The sequence below is a fragment of the Pongo pygmaeus genome, chromosome 5 (assembly GCF_028885625.2).
Source record: "Pongo pygmaeus isolate AG05252 chromosome 5, NHGRI_mPonPyg2-v2.0_pri, whole genome shotgun sequence".
NCBI classification, from domain to species: Eukaryota; Metazoa; Chordata; class Mammalia; order Primates; family Hominidae; genus Pongo; species Pongo pygmaeus.
The window spans coordinates 136,071,285-136,093,890 of NC_072378.2; positions in this window are offsets into that span (position 1 = coordinate 136,071,285).

Below are 22,606 nucleotides of genomic sequence, written 5' to 3' on the forward strand. Positions count from 1 at the left end.
CCTGAAAGTGACGGGCAGAATGGAACCAAGTTGGAAAACACTCTGCAGGATATTATCCAGAAGAACTTTCCCAATCTAGCAAGGCAGGCCAACATTCAGATTCAGGAAATACAGAGAATGCCACAAAGATACTCCTCGAGAAGAGCAACTCCAAGACACATAATTGTCAGATTCACCAAAGTTGAAATGAAGGAAAAAATGTTAAGGGCAGCCAGAGAGAAAGGTCGGGTTACCATCAAAGGGAAGCCCATCAGACTAACAGCGGATCTCTCGGCAGAAACTCTACAAGCCAGAAGAGAGTGGGGGCCTATGTTCAACATTCTTAAAGGAAAGAATTTTCAACCCAGAATTTCATATCCAGCCAAACTAAGCTTCATAAGTGAAGGAGAAATAAAATACTTTACAGACAAGCAAATGCTGAGAGATTTTGTCACCCCCAGGCATGCCCTAAAATAGCTCCTGAAGGAAGCACTAAACATGGAACGGAACAACCAGTACCAGCCACTGTAAAATCATGTCAAATTTTAAAGACCATTGAGGCTAGGAAGAAACTGCATCAACTAACGAGCAAAATAACCAGCTAACATCATAATGACAGGATCAAATTCACACATAACAATATTAATTTTAAATGTAAATGGACTAAATGCTCCAATTAAAAGACACAGACTGGCAAATTGGATAAACAGTCAAGACCCATCAGTGTGCTGTATTCAGGAAACTCATCTCATGTGCAGAGACACACATAGGCTCAAAATAAAAGGATGGAGGAAGATCTACCAAGCCAATGGAAAACAAAAAAAGGCAGAGGTTGCAATCCTAGTCTCTGATAAAACAGACTTTAAACCAACAAAGATCAAAAGAGACAAAGAAGGCCATTACATAATGGTAAAGGGATCAATTCAAGAAGAAGAGCTAACTATCCTAAATATGTATGCACCCAATACAGGAGCACCCAGATTCTTAAAGCAAGTCCTGAGTGACCTACAAAGAGACTTAGACTCCCACACAATAACAATGGGAGACTTTAACACCCCACTGTCAACATTAGACAGATCAACGAGACAGGAAGTTAACAAGGATACCCAGGAATTGAACTCAGCTCTGCACCAAGTTGACCTAAGAGACATCTACAGAACTCTCCACCCCAAATCAACAGAATATACATTTTTTTCAGCACCACACCACACCTATTCCAAAATTAACCACATAGTTGGAAGTAAAGCTCTCCTCAGCAAATGTAAAAGAACAGAAATTATAACAAATTGTCTCTCAGACCACAGTGCAATCAAACTAGAACTCAGGATTAAGAAACTCACTCAAAACCGCTCAACAACATGGAAACTGAACAACCTGCTCCTGAATGACTACTGGGTACATAACGAAATGAAGGCAGAAATAAAGATGTTCTTTGAAACCAATGAGAACAAAGACACAACACACCAGAATCTCTGGGACACATTCAAAGCAGTGTGTAGAGGGAAATTTATAGCACTAAATGCCCACAAGAGAAAGCAGGAAAGATCCAAAATTGACACCCTAACATCACAATTAAAAGAACTAGAAAAGCAAGAGCAAACACATTCAAAAGCTAGCAGAAGGCAAGAAATAACTAAAATCAGAGCAGAACTGAAGGAAATAGAGACACAAAAAACCCTTCAAAAAATTAATGAATCCGGGAGCTGGTTTTTTGAAAGGATCAACAAAATTGATAGACCGCTAGCAAGACTAATAAAGAAAAAAAGAGAGAAGAATCAAATAGACGCAATAAAAAATGATAAAGGGGATATCACCACTGATCCCACAGAAATACAAACTACCATCAGAGAATACCACAAACACCTCTTTGCAAATAAACTAGAAAATCTAGAAGAAATGAATAAATTCCTCGACACATACACCCTCCCAAGACTAAACCAGGAAGAAGTTGAATCTCTGAATAGACCAATAACAGGATCTGAAATTGTGGCAATAATCAATAGCTTACCAACCAAAAAGAGTCCAGGACCAGATGGATTCACAGCCGAATTCTACCAGAGGTACAAGGAGGAACTGGTACCATTCATTCTGAAACTATTCCAATCAATAGAAAAAGAGGGAATCCTCCCTAACTCATTTTATGAGGCCAGCATCATCCTGATACCAAAGCCGGGCAGAGACACAACCAAAAGAGAGAATTTTAGACCAATATCCTTGATGAACATTGATGCAAAAATCCTCAGTAAAATACTGGCAAACCGAATCCAGCAGCACATCAAAAAGCTTATCCACCATGATCAAGTGGGCTTCATCCCTGGGATGCAAGGCTGGTTCAATATATGCAAATCAATAAATGTAATCCAGCATATAAACAGAACCAAAGACAAAAACCACATGATTATCTCAATAGATGCAGAAAAGGCCTTTGACAAAATTCAACAACGCTTCATGCTAAAAACTCTCAATAAATTAGGTATCGATGGGACGTATCTCAAAATAATAAGAGCTATCTATGACAAACCCATAGTCAATATCATATTGAATGGGCAAAAACTGGAAGCATTCCCTTTGAAAACTGGCACAAGACAGGTATGCCCTCTCCCACCACTCCTATTCAACATAGTGTTGGAAGTTCTGGCCAGGGCAATTAGGCAGGAGAAGGAAATCAAGGGTATTCAGTTAGGAAAAGAGGAAGTCAAATTGTCCCTGTTTGCAGACGACATGATTGTATATCTAGAAAACCCCATTGTCTCAGCCCAAAATCTCCTTAAGCTGATAAGCAACTTCAGCAAAGTCTCAGGATACAAAATCAATGTACAAAAATCACAAGCATTCTTATACACCAATAACAGACAAACAGAGAGCCAAATAATGAGTGAACTCCCATTCACAATTGCCTCAAAGAGAATAAAATACCTAGGAATCCAACTTACAAGGGACGTGAAGGACCTCTTCAAGGAGAACTACAACCACTGCTCAATGAAATAAAAGAGGATACAAACAAATGGAAGAACATTCCATGCTCATGGGTAGGAAGAATCAATATTGTGAAAATGGCCATACTGCCCAAGGTAATTTATAGATTAAATGCCATCCCCATCAAGCTACCAATGACTTTCTTCACAGAATTGGAAAAAACTACTTTAAAGTTCATATGGAAACAAAAAAGAGCCTGCATCACCAAGTCAATCCTAAGCCAGAAGAACAAAGCTGGAGGCATCATGCTACCTGACTTCAAACTATACTACAAGGCTACAGTAACCAAAACAGCATGGTACTGGTACCAAAACAGAGATATAGATCAATGGAACAGAACAGAGCCTTCAGAAATAACGCCACATATCTACAACTATCTGATCTTTGACAAACCTGAGAAAAACAAGCAATGGGGAAAGGATTCCCTATTTAATAAATGGTGCTGGGAAAACTGGCTAGCCATATGTAGAAAGCTGAAACTGGATCCCTTCCTTACACCTTATACAAAAATTAATTCAAGATGGATTAAAGACTTAAACGTTAGACCTAAAACCATAAAAACCCTAGAAGAAAACCTAGGCATTACCATTCAGGACATAGGCATGGGCAAGGACTTCATGTCTAAAACACCAAAAGCAATGGCAACAAAAGCCAAAATACACAAATGGGATCTAATTAAACTAAAGAGCTTCTGCACAGCAAAAGAAACTACCATCAGAGTGAACAGGCAACCTACAAAATGGGAGAAAATTTTCGCAATCTACTCATCTGACAAAGGGCTAATATCCAGAATCTCCAATGAACTCAAACAAATTTACAAGGAAAAAACAAACAACCCCATCAAAAAGTGGGCAAAGGATATGAACAGACACTTCTCAAAAGAAGACATTTATGCAGCCAAGAAACACATGAAAAAATGCTCACCATCACTGGCCATCAGAGAAATGCAAATCAAAACCACAATGAGATACCATCTCACACCAGTTAGAATGGTGATCATTAAAAAGTCAGGAAACAACAGGTGCTGGGGAGGATGTGGAGAAATAGGAACACTTTTACACTGTTGGTGGGACTGTAAACTAGTTCAACCATTGTGGAAGTCAGTGTGGCCATTCCTCAGGGATCTAGAACTACAAATACCATTTGACCCAGCCATCCCATTACTGGGTATATACCCAAAGAACTATAAATCATGCTGCTATAAAGACACATGCACACGTATGTTTACTGCGGGCACTATTCACAATAGCAAAGACTTGGAACCAACCCAAATGTCCAACAATGATAGACTGGATTAAGAAATGTGGCACATATACACCATGGAATACTATGCAGCCATAAAAAATGATGAGTTCATGTCCTTTGTAGGGACATGGATGAAATTGGAAATCATCATTCTCAGTAAAGTATCACAAGGATAAAAAACCAAACACCACATATTCTCACTCATAGATGGGAATTGAACAATGAGAACACATGGACACAGGAAGGGGAACATCACACTCTGGGGACTGTTGTGGGGTGGGGGGAGGGGGGAGGGATAACATTAGGAGATATACCTAATGCTAAATGACGAGTTAATGGGTGCAACACATCAGCATGGAACATGTATACATAGGTAACTAACCTGCACATTGTGCACATGTACCCTAAAACTTAACGTATAATAATAATAAAATTTAAAAAAGATACAGCTAAAGAGAGAATTAATGAAGTATAATATAAATTTAAATATATTTCCCAATATGCATAGGAGAGAGACACTAAAACATAAAAACCAAAAGAAGAGATTAAAGGACATAAATAATAAGCGATATGGTGTAATAAATGTCTCAGTAGTTCAAAAAATAGGCATTTAGATAAGGCAGTGAAGATTTTGATTTTCAATTCGGGAAGCAGAACAAATCCCAATAGGACAAACTAAAAGAAATGCACACAAGACACATCACATTGAAATATGGTAATATATGCAGTCTATCAGAGACACAAGTCAGATTGCAAACAGTGAGAAAGATTATCTGCAAAAGAATGGCAATTAGGCCAAGAGCTGACTTCTGAATAACAATAATGGAAGCCAAAAGTGGTACAATAATACTTTCCAAATCTAGAGAGGAAAATTGTCAAACTAGATTTTTATACCTAGAAAACCAACTTTCAAGATTGAAGGGGAAATTGAGACATTTTCAAGTAAATCCAAACTGAAAGTTTATCACTAATGATACCTTACAACAGATATTTCTCTGAAATAAGAAAAATAATTCCAGAGGAAAAGTCTGAGATGCAAGAATAGGGAACAAAGAAATCTGTAAGTTTGTAGGCACAGCTAAACAAACATGTTATAATATGCACAATCTTGGAAGGTTAAAAAATATAAGATAGCATGGTAGGCAGAATAATGAACCCCCAAGGATGTCCATGTCCTAATTCTCAGAATCTGTGAATGTTGTTATATGACAAAGGGGAATTTATTTACTTATTTTTCTCTAAGTAGTCCCTCCTTTTTCATTTGCTTAATTAAGTTTTTTAAAATGTTAATAGCTTTAGGGGTACAAGCGGTGTTTGGTTACATGGATGAATTGTATAGTGGTGAAGTTGGGCTTTTAGTGTACCCATCACCTGAGTAGTACACTTTGTACCCAATAGGTCATTTTTCATCCCTGAGCCCATCCCACTCTCCCTCCTTCTGAGTCTCCAGTGTCCATGATACCGCTCTGTATGCCTTTACATACTCATAGCTTAACTCTCACTTATATAAGTGAGAACATGCAGTATTTAGTTTTCTATTTCTGAGTTATTTCACTTAATTCGTTCTTTTTTATGGCTGAGTAGTATTTTATGGCACATACACCATATTTCTTTATCCACTCATCTATTGATGGGCACTTAGGTTGATTTTCTATCTTTGCAATTTGAATTGTGCTGGAATTAACATGTGCTCAGGTGTCTTTGTTATATAATGGCTTCTTTTCCTTTGGGTTGATACCCAGTGGTGGATTTGCTGGATCAAATGGTAGATCTACTTTTAGTTCTTTAAAAATTCTTCATATTGTTTTTCATAGAAGCTGACATAATTGAAATTCCCACCAGGAATGTATAAGCATTCCCTGACAAAGGGGAATTTACATTGCAGATGGAATTAAGGCTGCTGATCAGCTGACTTTAAAATAAGGAGATTATTGTGGATTATCTCCTGGGCCCAGTATGATTCAAAAGGGTCTCAGAAGTGGAACAGAAAGATAAAACAGAGTCAGTTAGAGAGAGATGTGACTACAGGTGAAGTCAAAGTCAATGCAATGTGAGAAGTACTCGATCAGCAGGATGAAATAGAAATGATAAAATAAGATAGTATAAATCATTCCAAAAAATCAGTAGTAATGATAAAATAAAAATATATTCAACTCACTAGTTAAAAAATATAGATTGTCAAGTTGAGTAAAAACATCAAAATCCAGCTGTTGCTTTTTATAAGTGACATACCTAAAGTATAAGAACACGGAAAGACTAATGGCAAAGTTATAGAAAAATTATACTTAGAAAATACTAACAAAGCATGTGGCTGGTATAGCTATATTAAAAGCAGATCAAACATTTAAAAGTAAAAATATTAATAGTACCACAGAGGATTACTACATAATGATAAGAAAGTATAATCTAAAGAAATATACAATCATTTCAAACTTTCACATGTCTTAATAACATGCAGTACTTTGAAAATTCCCAAAGCAAATCTTGACAAATTTCAAAGAGCAATTCATAAGTCAACTGTTGTACTTGAAAGTTTTAATATTTCTTAATGAATGGCAATTCAAGCAGAAAAACTAATAAGTAACTTGAACAATATAGTTAACAAGCTTGATATAATAGACCTACAGAGAAGCTAAACTCAAAATCACAAAATACATATTATTCTCAATTACACGTTAAACATTTATAAAGTGTTACCATTTATATTCATAAATAGATTGCAATAGACATAAAAAAGTATATAGACTCAATTACCTTATCAACTCAAATTAGTAATCAATAACAAGAATGTAACTTAAATGAATCTATTCAGAAATTAAAGTTAAAAATTTATAATTAATTTATGAGTTAAAAAAATCATAATGGAACTTAGGAAACAGAACTGTATGCTTTTTTAGACACTATTGAAATTTGTGAGGCAGAGCTAGAGTATTAAATACTTGCATTAGGAAAGAAGAAAAGTGAATACTAATGAGATAAACATAAAAATTAAGAATTTTTCTTAAAGAACAGAAAAAAAACCTCAGGGAAAGTTGAAAGAATTAATAAATGTAAGAAGAGAAGCTCATTTAGTATATAACAAAGGAGAGAAACACAAAGTCAAAGCTGTTTTATAGAGAAAGCTGATAAAATAGATAAAGCTATAGTAAATTTGAGCAAAAGAAATAAAGGAAAGGTACAAATAAACTATTAAGAATAAAATATGCAACATAACTACAGAAACGGAACAAATTTACTCTTTCAGAATTAATACTAGAAACAACTTTGTGGCAATATATTTTAAAAATTAGAAAAAAATCCTAGAAAATTATAGCTTACAGAATTGATTCAAGAAGAATTAGAAGACCTAAATGGAACTATAATGAATATGGCAACTGACAGTAGTTACAGGGCAGAGATTATTGGATGCTTACCAATGCCATTTCCTCTTCCTGGAAATACATCTGCCTTGCCATTAGATTGAAGCTACAAGTTTGGTACTAGTCAGTGGAATGAGGGCGAAAAAGATAATTATAGGACTATCCTCCAAAATCTTTCTTTCTTAAAATCTTTGGCTTGCTTTCATTTGCAGCTGAAGGTAAAGAAATTTCATGTGGTGGATTCCTACAAAAGAAAAAGCTGCAAAAGAGTCAACCAGGAAAAGTGCTAGACAAACATCCAATGGCTGCTGAGTGATGAATGAGAAAGAAACCTTCTGTGTAGTAAGCCATTGAAATTTGGGGGAAATTTGTAGTAGCTGTTGCTGTAAACCTCCGCACTGCAAAACACACACATCCTAGATAATTAAAACACAACTTCTACCAGATGTTGAAGGGCACATCATTCCAATCTTATGTAAATTATTCCAGAGAATAGACAAAGAGGAACTATTCCTCCAACAGATTTTAGGAAGCCAAAATAACCTTAATACCAACACTAGCGGAAAACAGAGTGAGAAAGGCACAATATGATTTATATGAGGAAATCCTAAACAAAGTATTAGCAAATTGAATCCAATGAAAAATATACTTGAATTATGTGCACACATACGAAATCATTCTTCAATTAACAAATATTTTTAAGCATCTGACATATGCCAAGCAGCAACATAACACCTTGAGACATCAGAGATCTTTGCCCTTGTAAACCTACATTCCAGCAGAAGAAAATAGAGAATCTATAAATAATAGAGAATTCCTAGTGTCATCCTTGACTGAGGCAATCTTTTTCTTGGTGCTGCCTAAAAACGCCTTTGTTTTTTAAAAATTGTATATTATTGATGACTTATACTAGCTTATAGTTAAAAGGAATACCCCAACCTTTAAAAAAGTATATAAACCATTATGAGGACCAGTTTACTTATTATGATGTATGTTGAGTGTTCAAAACAGCAAAAGCAAAAAAGAGTAAAATAATAAATACCACATCCACCCACAGCTTATAAAATAAAACTCTGCCCATTCAGTTGGCTCTCCTGTATATTTCTCTGTGCTGTTTCTTTCTCGCCACATAGGGTTACCACTAACCTACATTTTTTTCCATTTTTATTGCATGCTTATATGTATTTTTAAGCAATAGAAGGTATTGTTTACAGGTTTTAGAACCTTATTAAATACGTTTGTGGACAGTAACTAATTCCATTTGTTTAAAGGGTTTGGCATAAAATAGTAAATAAATAATTCACAGCTAGTAAAACCAAAAAACAAAGAGATAACAACTATTTGCTGCTTACAAGGAACAAATAAAATAAAAAACTTTAAATATTTAATTGAAATCGCAACCATCCTGATATAATAAACATACTAGCTATAAGACAGAGTGCTCATGCTATTTTAAGTCTTCTTAATGGCTTTCAATAACAACTTATAATTATATTTGTAAACATCAGGCTCACTTTTTTAACAGATTGCTGAGTCTCATATAATTCATTAGGGCAAATTATATTGTTTCCAACAGTTCATTTTTCTGTTGTTGCTGGTGATTTCTATTGATGTAATGAATTTCTACACCGATTTATATCCAGCTATCTTCCAAAACTCTCTTGTATTAATTCTAATAATTATTTTGTAGATTATCTTGGGTTTTTCTAAAGATACAATTACATTTTCTGCAAAAACTAATAGTCATGTTTCTTTGTAATTTTTATAAATTTTACTTCCTAGTCTATTCTTATTGGATGATCATTACTTCTATTTAAATGTTGAGCAGAAGCAGTGAAAGAAAGCATTCTTTTTGGTTTTTTTTGTTTGTTTGTTTGTTTGTTTGGGACGGAGTCTCCCTGTGTAGCTCAGGCTGGAGTGCAGTGTCGTCGCGATCTCGGCTCACTGCAAACTCCGCCTCCCGGGTTCACGCCATTCTCCTGCCTCAGCCTCCTGAGTAGCTGGGACTACAGGGGCCCGCCACCACGCCCAGCTAATGCTTTTTTGTATTTTTAGTAGAGACGGGGTTTCACCGTGTTAGCCAGGATGGTCTCGATCTCCTGACCTCGTGATCCACCCACCTTGGCCTCCCAAAGTGCTGGGATTACAGGCATGAGCCACCGCGCCCGGCCAAGAAGGCATTCTTGTGTTATTCCAGATTTTAAAAAGAACACTGCTAATAGTTCAGTTTTAAGTACATTTGTTAAAAATTTTATCAGGTTAAGAAATTCCCTTTATAATATTACCAAGAATTGTTCTCATACAAATTATTTTTATTTCCACTGATTTTACAGATTTGGAAAGTGAGGTGTACACAGGTTAAATAACTTGCTTAATGTTACACAGAGTCAGAATGTGAAAAACAGGTTGTAGGACTGCAAAACTCTTGCTGGGACTGTGGTCGTAGGCTTGCTCTCCACTTTGGGCCCCTACGTCGTTAAAAATGAAGGCTTAGGATATGTTTACTTGGCAAACATCAACAGGAAGCAGTTGTAGCAATATAAATTTCAGACAAAGTAAAATGGAAGCAAACAGCATTAAAATGAGACAAACAGGGTCATTTTACATTATCAAAAGTTATGGCTCAGAATGGTATAAATTATGAATTGTAGCATATCATCAAGCTATTAGACAAATACATGGAAATTAAGAGAAACAAAACTCTCTAGGAGATTTTAACATTTCTACCTCACTCTTTAACAGAATTAAACTAACAAAGAATAAATAATGACACAAATTATTTGAATACCATAATTAATACATTAATGTTATATATCGTTTTCTCTTGGACGTCTCGAGTATTAACACCATTAACACCCCAAATACAATGTCAATAAATTCCCCAAATCAAAAACACATATATTTCTTTCCATAAAGCAATAAATCTAGAAGTTAATAAATTTTTAAACAAAATAGTTTGTCTAAGAAATTTTTTTAAAATTACTCTTCTAAAGAATTATTGTGGCTGGGCACAGTGGCTCAAGCCTATAATCCCAGTGCTTTGGGAGGCCGAGGTGGGAGTTCAAGACCAGCCTGGCCAACATGGTGAAACCCTGTCTTTACTAAAAATACAAAAATTAGCCAGGTGTAGTGGCGGACAGCTGTAATCCCAGCTACTCGAGAGGCTGAGGCAGGAGAATCATTTGAACCTGAGAGGCAGAGGTTGAAGTGAGCTGAGATCACACCACTGCATTCCAGCTTGAGCAACAAGAGTGAAACTCCATCTCAAAAACAAAAAACAAAAAACAAAAAAACTATTGTTTCAAAAGTGAAATAAAAAATATAGTTGGTCTTTCAAAAAACAATATGTTTTAGAACACTGAAATTTATAGACTATAGATACATTGTAATTTGAAAAATTTACAAGCATTAGTGATTTTGTTATTAAGCAATAAAGAATTAATATTTCATGAACTGAACTTTATACTCAAAAAGTTTAAAGAATCAGCAAAGCTAAAGAGGTAACAATGATAAAGCAAAGAAGAACAATAAATTATGGAGAAAAGCAATAGAGTGTATAGTGTTAAAAACTGGTTGTTTGACTCTCAATAAACTTGGTAGTGATGGAATGTATCTCAAAATAATAAGAGCTATTTATGACAGACCCACAGACAATATTATACTGAATGGGCAAAAGCTGGAAGCATTCCGTTTGAAAACCGGCACAAGACAAGGATACCCTCTCTCACCTCTCCTATTCAATATAGAATTGGAAGTTCTGGCCAGGGCAATCAGGCAAGAGAAAGAAATAAAGGGTATTCAAATAAGAAGAGAGGAAGTCAATTTGTCTGTGTTTGCATTGGCATGATTGTATATTTAGAAAACCCCCATCATCTCAGAGCAAAATTTCCTTAAGCTGATAAGCAATTTCAGCAAAGTCTCAGGATACAAAATCAATGTGCAAAAATCACAAGCATTCCTATACACCAATAATAGACAAACAGAAAGCCAAATCATGAGTGAATGCCCATTCACAATTGCTACAAATACCTAGGAATGCAACTTACAAGGGATGTGAAGGACCTCTTAATGGAGAACTACAAACTACTCTTCAAGGAAATAAGAGAGGACACAAACAAATGGAAAAACATTCCATGTTCATGGATAGGAAGAATCAATATCATGAAAATGGCCATACTGCCCAAAGTAATTTATAGAGTCAATGCTATCACCATCAAGCTACCATTGCCTTTCTTCACAGAATTAGAAAAAACTACTTTAAATTCCATATGGAACCAAAAAAGAGCCCATATAGCCAAGACAATCCTAAGCAAAAAGAACAAAGCTGGAGGCATCATGCTACCTGACTTCAAACTACACTACAAAGCGACAGTAACCAAAACAGCATGGTACCAAGACAGATATATAGACCAATGGAACAGAACAGAGGCCTCAGAAATAATGCCAAACATCTACAACCATCTAATCTTTGACAAATCTGACAAAAACAAGCAATGGGGAAAGGATTCCCTATTTAATAAATGGTGTTGGGAATACTGGCTAATGGCTAGCCAGTACTTCTTCCTTACACTTTATAGAAAAATTAACTCAAGATGGCTTAAAGACTTAAACATAAGACCTAAAACCATAAAAACTCTAGAAGAAAACCTATGCAATACCATTCAGGACATAGGCATGGGCAAAGACTTCATGACTAAAACACCAAAAGCAATGGCAACAAAAGCCAAAATTGACAAATGGGATCTAATTAAACTAAAGGGCTTCTGCACAGCAAAAGAAACTATCATCAGAGTGAACAGGCAACCTACAGAATGGGAGAAAATTTTTGCAATCTATCCACCTGACAGAGGGCTAATATCCAGAATCTACGAAGAACTTAAACAAATTTACAAGAAAAAACAAACAACTCCATCAAAAAGTGGGTGAAGGATATGAACAGACACTTCTCAAAAGAAGACATTTATGTGGCCAACAAACATATGAAAAAAAGCTTGTCAACACTGGTCATTAGAGAAATGCAAATCAAAACCACATTGAGATACCATCTCATGCCAGTTAGAATGGCGATCATTAAAAAGTCAGGAAACAACAGATGCTGGAGAGGATGTGGAGAAAAAGGAATGCTTTTACACTGTTGATGGGAGTGTAAGTTAGTTCAACCATTGTGGAAGACAGTGTGGTGATTCCTCACTGTCATTTGACCCAGCAATCCCATTACTGGGTATATACCCAAAGGATTATCAATCATTCTACTGTAAAGACATATGCACATGTATGTTTATTGCAGCACCACTCACAATAGTAAACACTTGGAACCAACCCAATGCCCATCAATGATAGACTGGATAAAGAAAATGTGGCACATGTACACCCTGGAATACTATGCAGCCATAAAAAAGGATGAGTTCCTGTCCTTTGCAGGGACATGAATGAAGCTGGAAACCATCATTCTCAGCAAACTAACACAGGAACAGAAAACCAAACACCACATATTCTCACTCATAAGTGGGAGTTGAACAATGAGAACACATGGACACAGGAAGCGGAACATCACACACCAGGGCCTGTCGGTGGGGTGGGGAGCAAGGGAAGGAATAGCATTAGGAGAAATACCTAATGTAGATGATGGGTTGATGGGTACACCAAACCACCATGGCACGTGTGTACCTATGTAACAAACCTGCACGTTCTGCACATATATCCCAATACTTAAAGTATAATTTAAAAAACTGGTTATTTGAGAAAAACATGAAATAGACAAATATCTATAAATTATAATAAAAGGAAATACAAATTTACAAAATGAGAATTGAAAAGGCAAAAAGAGACACAAAGTAGAAATACAAAAGACCAATGAAAAGTGGAAAATATGCTCACTAGTAAGCAAAATATAGACACTAAAGTACTGTTTTTCTCTATTAATATAAGAAATTCTGGCCAGGCATGGTGGCCCAAGCCTGTCATCCCAGCACTTTAGGAGGCTGAGGTGGGCAGATCGCGAAGTCAGGAGTTCAAGACCAGCCTGAACAGCATGGTGAAACCCCGCCTCTATTAAAAATTACAAAAATTACCCGGGTGTGGTGGTGGGTGCCTGTAATCCGAGCTACTCAGGAGGCTGATGCAGGAGAATTGCTTGAACCTGGGAGGCAGAGGTTGCAGTGAGGGGAGATCACACCATCGCACTCCAGTCTGGGCGATGGAGCAAGACTCCATCTCAAAAAAAAAAAAAAAAAAAAGAAATGCTTATAATAATACTGAATTCAAGATCATAGTAATGTGTCTATTTTTTACATGGCAGCTAGAAGTTGACACATCATTTCCCAAAAGGTAGCTTTTAAACAGTCACACATTTTGACTCAATATGAATCTAGCCCAAATAAAAAATTAAAATATCCCAAGACTTTTGCACAAGATCCAATTTTAATTTTTTATTTATCAATGAAAATTAGGAATAAATCATTATGTACAATAATAGAATAATTGAAAATTAAATGAGATAAAACCACATGATAGAATTTTTAGAATATGACTGATGCAGGAAAATGCTTACTAAATAGTTTTTAGTGAAGGAAAAAGTAGGACACACCTGCTTTTTACAGTATGTACAGTAGACTCATGGCATTTAACATTGTAACCTTTGATTACTTAACATTGGGTTGTTTGTGATGGACCTCTGTGATCTATGATGAATAATATGTTTTCATTTGGGGAGAGAGCTTATAAAAGATTACAGATCCTTTCCTAGTCAATGTTTATATATATGTCTCATATATAAAAACTCATTTGTTTTATAAAGCTCTATAAAGGCATTCCTAAATTCTTTGATATGAGAATACTCAACAGATATGAGTATTTGACATATTTTTGTTTTTCCTCCAGAACATCATCATCCAAATCCCCTTTTTCCCCTCCCTGACCCCAGATATTTATTAGAACCTGCAGCATAGGAGTGGGTGTGCTGGGCTTGATACAGAACATTAGGCTGACAGATTTTGACTGACAGTTAATGTAGGAGATTTCTGATTTGATCTCACAATGTCCCAACACCAAGTCAGTGAGGATGTGGCTGCTTGGGGTTTGGGTAAGCAAGTGTCCCGGTAGAGCATACTGTTTTAAAGCCTAGCAACTGTAGAATGAAAGAATGCTCCAAAGCTAAGACCTCTTGACTCATTATGACTAATACATCTCAGAGCTGCATCGTAAGGCAAATCAGTTCTTTATAAATAATTAACTTGGGTCAACCTGAGGTCAGAGATAATTTGAATGCTACATGACTAAATGTTTCCTACCATCTAGCTAGTCTTGCTGACTCCTTGCCAAAGGCTGTGGGAGCCCACCTCTTGTATCAGCGTGACCTGGATGTGAGACATGGAGTCAAAGGTGATCATGTTGGAAATGTAAGGTTTAATGACTGCCCTATTGGATCTAGGACTTGCATGCGGCCTGTCACCCCTTTGCTTTGGCCAGTTTCTCCCATTTGGAAAGGGTGTATTTACCCAATGCCTGCACCCCCATTGTGTCTAGGAAGTAACTAACTTGCTTTTCATTTTACAGGTTCATAGGCAGAAAGGACTTGCCTTATCTCAGATGAGACTTTGGACTTGGACTTTTGGGTTAATGCTGAAATGAGCTAAGATTGTGGGGGACTGTTGGAAGGGCATGATTGTGTTTTGAAATGTGAGGACATGAGATTTGGGAGGGGCCAAGTGGGGAATGACAGTTTGGCTCTGCGTCCCCACCCAAATCTCACCTTGAATTTTAATAATCCCCATGTGTTAAGGGCAGGAGCAGGTGGAGGTAATTAAATCATGGGGGTGGTTTCCACTATACTGGTCTCATGATAATGAGTGAGTCTCACAAGATCTGATGGTTTTATAAAGGGCAGTTCACCTGCACAAGCTCTCTTGCCTACAGCCATGTAAGACATGACTTTACTCCTCCTTCACCTTCTGCCATGATTGTGAGGCCTCTCCAACCATGTGGAACTGTGAGTCCATGAAATCCCCTTTTCTTTATAAATTACCCGGTCTCAGGTATTTCTTCACAGCAGTATGAAAATGGACTAATATGCTTCTCTTCCCACTTCAGGCCTCACTTCAATGCCATTTCTTCCAAAGAGCCTCCTTTGACCCCCAAGAGAAATTGTATTCCCTTCTTATGTTCATGAGTTTTCAGTTTCATCACTTGCGTCTCTTATACATCTTCATTCAGACTTCAATGCTCATAGAGTGAAGAAAGGATGGACGTATTGTGTTTACTTAATGGTTCCCAGTTAGTTCCATCTTGGGAATTTGAAGTTGGGAGTAAATATTTGATCTCTTGATTCTGCTTGTTTGTAAGAGTCTACAGCATTAGTTTTCTGGAAGGCAACCCTATTGTTTGGGGCAACAAACCACTAGGAAACATTAGGACTGAAAGACCAGATGAACTTGAGATTACTATTGCTGAGTAGGATCATAGGGTGCACTTTAGTATTTTGCTTGTGCTTTTCTTATTATCAGTTTAATACAAGTTCATTTAAAAATGTAGAAAGAATATACAATGTAAAGAGGAAGAAAATACCGCATATACCTCATATCCAGAAGCAACCAAGTCATCTCTTAGCATTTTCATTTGCTTTCCAGCTGGTATAAAAGATTTTCAGTACTGAGAGAGCCCTTAGAATTCTTCTCAGGCTCATTCTAAGTCAGGACTCTCATCTTCCTGTCTGTCATCCTTTCTATTACTTCATAATATCTTATTTAAAAAATTAAGGAAATTACAGGTTGGAAAAGATAAACCAGGCTGGAAATATGGAGAGTATGAAAAGTGGTAAAGAAAAACAAATCCTTTAACATCTATTTTCTCAGCATCACAGAAAGTTGAACTTGTATAGAATTTGAACTCCCCTCAATTAGAACCTATAGGTAAATAATTACAAAATTCAAAATCCAAACATACTACAGCAAATCAAACCAAACTAAATCACTCCAACAGCCTGCCCTCCCACCCACCAAAGTGACCTATAAGAATTATCTGCCAAATTTATACTGTATCTTGATTATTAAGTCCTTAAGTTAAAATTACTGCAGACAAATTTAGTTACTTTACTTTCCTACATTTACACAATATTTCATGAGCTTATAACAAACACTTTGATTAAAACTCAATGGTCAATACGTTAGCGATTTTGGACAAGGTAATTTTAAAAGACGTAGGATAATTTAAAGTGATTATGGTAAATAAACATGGATTATACAAAAATTTATTTCTGTAGCAGTAGTAATTATAGAATAAAAAATTAGAAATAGCAAAAATATTTCACAATAAAAGCTTGGTTAAATTCCTACATTTCAATAAAACATGATGTCATTGACTGTTGGATAGTGATATGGTTTGACTGTGTCCCCACCCAAATATCATCTTGAGTTCCCATGTGTTGTGGGAGGGACCTGGTGGGAGGAAACTGAATCATGGGGGCAAGTCTTTCCCATGCTGTTCTAGTAATAGTAAATAAATCTTGCAAGAGCTGATGGTTTTAAAAAGGGGAGTTTCCCTGAACAAGCTTTCTTTTTTGCCTGCTGCCATCCGTGTAAGATGTGACTTGCTTCTCCTTGCCTTCTACCCTGATCATGAGGCCTACCCGGCCATCTGGAACTCTAGCCCATTAAACCTCTTTCTTTTGTAAATTACCCAGTCTCTGGTACGTCTTTATCAGCAGTGTGAAAACAGATTAATACAGTACATTGGTACCAGTAGATGGGGTGCTGCTGAAAAGATACCCAAAAATATGGAAGGGACTTTAAAACTGGGTAACTGGCAGAGGTTGGAATGGTTTGGGGGGCTCAGAAGAAGATGGGAAAATGTGGGAAAGTTTGGAACTCCCTGGAAACTTGTTGAATGGCTTAGACAGAAATGCTGATAGCGATATGGACAATAAAGTCCAGGCTGAGGTGGTCCCAGATGGAGATGGGGAACTTGTTGGGAAGTGAAGCAAAAGTGACTCTTGTTATGTTTTAGCGAAGAGACTGGTGGCATTTTGCCCCTGCCCTAGAGATTTGTGGAACTTTGAACTTGAGACAGATGATTTAGGGTATCTGGCAGAAGAAATTTCTAAGCAGCAAAGTAGTCAAGAGGTGACTTGGGTGCTGTTAAAGGCATTCAGTTTTATAAGGGAAGCAGAGCATAAAAGCATGAAAAATTTGCAGCCTGACAATGTGACAGAGAAGAAAATCCCATTTTTTGAGGAGAAATCCAAGCTGGCTGCAGAAATGTGCTTAAGTAATAAGGACCTGAATGTAAATCCCCAAGACAATGAGGAAAATATCTCCAGGGCATGTCACAGCAGCCTCTCCCATTACAGGCCCGAAGGCCTAGGAGGGAAAAGTGGTTTTGTGGGCTGGGCCCAGTGTTCCCATGTTGTATGCAGCCTAGGAACTTGGTGCCCTGCATCCTAGCCACTCCAGCCATGCCTGAAAAGGGCCAATGTAGAGCTCAGGCCATGGCTTCAGAGGTGCAAGCCCCAAGCCTTGGCAGCTTCCATGTGATGTTGAGCCTGTGAGTGCATAGAAGTCAAGAACTGAGGTTTGGGAATCTCCACCTAGATTTCAGATGTATGAAATGCCTGGATGTCCAGGCAGAAGTTTGCTGCAGGGGCAGGGCCCTCATGGAGAACTTCTGCTTGGGCAGTGTGGAAGGGAAATGTTTGGTTGGAGCCCCCACCCAGAATCCCTACTGGGGCACTGCCTAGTGGAGCTGTGACATGAGGGCCACCATCCTCCAGACCCCAGAATGGTAGATTCACTGACAGCTTGCACCGTGCACCTGGAAAAGCTACAGATACTCAACCCCAGCCCATGAAAGCAGCCAGGAGGGAGGCTGTACCCTGCAAAGCCACAGGGCCAGAGCTGCCCAAGACGGGAACCCACCTCTTACATCATTGTGACCTGGATGTGAGACATGAAGTCAGAGGAGCTCATTCTGGAACTTTAATATTTGACTGCCCTGCTGGATTTCGGACTTTCATGGGGCCTGTAATCCCTTCGTTTTGGCAAATTTCTTCCATTTGAAATGGCTGTATTTACCCAATGCCTGTACCCCCATTGTATCTAGAAAGTAACTAACTTGCTTTTGATTTTAAAGGATCATAGACAGAAGGGTCTTACTTTGTCTCAGATGAGACTTTGGACTGTGGACTTTTTAGTTCATGCTAAAATGAGTTAAGACTTTGGGGAACTGTTGGAAAGGCATGATTGGTTTTTGAAATGTGAGGACATGAGATTTGGGAGGGTCCAGGGGTGGAATGATAAGGTTTGGGTGTGTCTCCACTCAAATCTCATCTTGCTTTCCCACATGTTTTGGGAGAGACCAGGTGGGAGGCAATTGAATCACAGGGGCAGGTCTTTCCTGTTCTATTCTCATGATGGTGAATATGTCTCACAAGATCTGATGGTTTTAAATCCCTGCACAAGCTTTTTTTTTGCCTGCTGCCATCCATGTAAGATGTGACTTGCTTCTCCTTGCCTTCTGCCATGATTGTGAAGCCTCCCAAGCCACGTAAAACTGTAAGTCCATTAAACCTCTTTTGTAACTTTCCCAGTCTCTGGTATGTCTTTATCAGCAGCATGAAAACAAGACGAATACAGATATCATGGGACTATGGTCACAATATTTGAACTAAAAAGCTATTGTCAAATACTATAAGCAATATTATTCTATTTGTGGAAAAATATATTAACACTTGGAAAAGAGACTGAAAGAATATTGATCAAAATCTAAAACAGGTTTATTTGTGGGTTATGAGATCTGGTGCCTTAATATTTTTATTTGTGCTTTTTAATATTTCCCAAATTTTCTACAATGAAGTATAGATTGTTCAGTAGATCGTTCAGAACATAAATAAGATTATCTGTGTGAAAAATATTAGAGTATTTATGTAGAGCAATCTACATAAACAGATTGTAGATTGTAAAATTATTAACCTGGAGTATTTGGGCTCCTCGAATGCCCATAAATGGGTGTCAAAGAGTCTGTGTACCCTGTGGAATAATTTGTATGTGTTTGTATATATTGTTGCTGATGGAAGGGGATCCACATCTTTCACAAAATTCTCAAAGTGGTCTGTGATCCTCAAGACCTAAGCAAAAGTACTTTGCAGCAACCTGTTCTAAATCCTGTTTATGTCAATTTAAAGTAGGTGTCTCCAGGCTCCTCATTTCAAAGACTGTGCATATATAAACTGTTTTGGCTCATGGGCCATTCACACTGAAAGCATTTGGGTTAAAGCCAATATATTTATGGGAGTAAATAAAATTAGTAACCACTTGAAATGACAGCAGAAAAGGTAAGTTATTTTTTGTTTTATAAGAACTGTATCTTACTACCAAAACTCTCTAATACATCTTGAATTATTCAAAATTAAGACTCAAATTTTCACATTAAAGTTGACTAGCCTAATGATGTGTTTCTGTTAAAAATCCTCATTATGAAATACATTTTGAAACATTACCTACTGAATAAACATTCAACTTTGCTTTCTTTTGATCCCTACTTAAATCACCATATAACATTGACTTCTTACTCTGTAAGTCTTCACATGGTCTTTGATCAAAAGCAACATAACCTGAAAATGACCTTTATAAATGGACTTACATTTTCCTCTTGTGAATGGAGATAGAGAGGGGCTAAAAGCTGCTCTGTGCTTCTTTGCCTACCAAGCATAAAAATCTTATGGGGAAAATGTCAACACCACCCAGACATTTGAAACCCTGAAGGGCATTGGTTTGTCATTTATTCAAAAATTAAGTTTTTTGAAACCTTCTTTCATTTTGCCTTTACACTTTCATTTTGGATAATTGTGCGCATAAACTTACACGCACTTCTTTCATTCATTAACTGAAGAATTGCACTCTGGTTACAAAGACCACATCATAAGTACTTACTAAGTTATAAGTTAAAAAGAAGTGGATTCATTTTTAATTTATTATTCAATAAAATTCTTATTTCCCATTTGGGACAGATGCAGAATTTGTGGTTCTTTTAAAATAGCAGCCTGCAGGCTTATTTCTGTCCAGAGAACAGTACAGTCCTTTTGAGTTTGACCCTATAAAATTTTTTGCTTATTTACTTTTTAATTTCAGGGTTGATCCTTGCAGTCATTACACACACTGGTTCATGGTGAACATTGGAAGCTTGCCTCCATATTCTTTGGCCAAAGAAGCCATGTGGTGGTTCTCCCTTTTAAAAAAGTTCTTTACAATCAACTGCAGCCAGTTTTTGATTTTGGAGAACTTTATCGAGAACTGTGACATTTTGTGGAGTTTTATACATTGGAATGTCCTGTTCACTAACCCATTGATAGGAGAGGGGTGCAACCCCCTTGCTGCAACTCACTCACTGCTTCTCATTTGGTGATTGACCAAGTTCTACCATATAGACTACTGAAGTTTTCATTATGAACTGTCAACTCTTAAGGATAAAGAGCATTGTTCCAAATGACATCTTTTTAAGAACTAGGAAGAGTGGGAAGAATATTAGCCTCCTCCAAGTCGATAATAAGGATTCTGATTAGAGGATTCTGATGAGGCCACTTACACAGGAATAGAAAGACAGGGCCAGGTGTGGTGGCTTATGCCTGTAATCCCAGCACTTTGGGAGGCCGAGGCAGGCAGATTACCTGAGGTCAGGAGTTCCAGGCCAGCCTGGTCAACATGGTGAAACCCCATCTCTACTAAAAATACAAAAGGTAGCTGGGCATGGTGGCAGGCACCTGTAATCCCAGTTACTAGGGAGGCTGAGGCAGGAAAATTGCTTGAACCCAGGAAATGGAGGTTGCAGTGAAGCCAATGTACTCCAGCCTGGGCAACAAGAACAAAACTCCGTCTCAAAAAAAAAAAAGAAAGAAAGACAAAAATCAAGGATCTACAACGTATGGAAGAAGAAGGGGTTCCCTGAAGATATTTCTGGTAATTTCAGTATGTCTTGCAGGGCAAGACTTAATAGTGAAAATAATTCAACTTTTCAACTTAAAAACAAAAAACAAAAAAACAATTTTCTCCTAAACATGTAACTATTGAAAAATCTAAGATACAGGGAATCAGAAGCAATGCATGAGAGAAGGCATATGTTTGGTTAATGTGTTTCATTATATGTTAAATATAGTTCCCCACTACTGATGTTCAATAGATACAAAATAAGTAAAATGTGTGAAATAAAGTGCTATTACAGAATAGTGCAGAAACTTTCCAATGGAAGCCTCTTGTCTGTTTTCTATAGACTTGTGATCTGTGGAGATGTGCTCTCATGCTCTTCATTAATACCCTGCTCCACCCCATCATTAAATATTCCAGACTTTTCTAAGTAAATACCATCCAACAACAGAATACGCATCTTTCATTGTCACAGTTAGCTGATATCTATGGAACGCTCCACATTTCTCCATAACTTCAATACTGAAGCATGTGCCTATTCGTCATTCTTCTTGCCAACCCAGTGACTTCAACACTACTCTTGGTTTTCTTGGTTTTCCTTCTCTGGCTTACCCCTATGATCTTTACAAAAACCACGGTTTCCATCTCCATTCCAATTTAGCCACTATGTTTATAGCCATAATTTAAATCTAATCATCAGTCAAGATTACTTTATTGCTAACATCCTAAATTCTAACATTTGCTTTTTTTCTTCCACAAAGTTTTGTTTTACTGCTCCATTCATTTTCTTAACTTTACTAATCAATTAGTTAGCCTTCTTTTCTACTTCAGGTCCTTATTGCTCCTCAGATTTTCCAATCCAGTGGCACTCAAGCTTTGGCATACATTAGAATCACTTGTTGAAACACAAGTGTGGATTGTACCCTCCAGAGTTTCTGATTCTGTAGGTCTGAGATGGGGCCTGAGGATCTGCATTTTAACAAGTTCCGAGTGATACTGATGCTGCTGGTATGAAAACCACACTGAGAAAAATCATCTTTTTTCAATAAAACTCTCGTTTCATTAGAGAAATAAGTGATTAGGAACTGGAACTTGCAAGGGTGGTTCAACATATACAACTCAATCAATGGGATACATCAT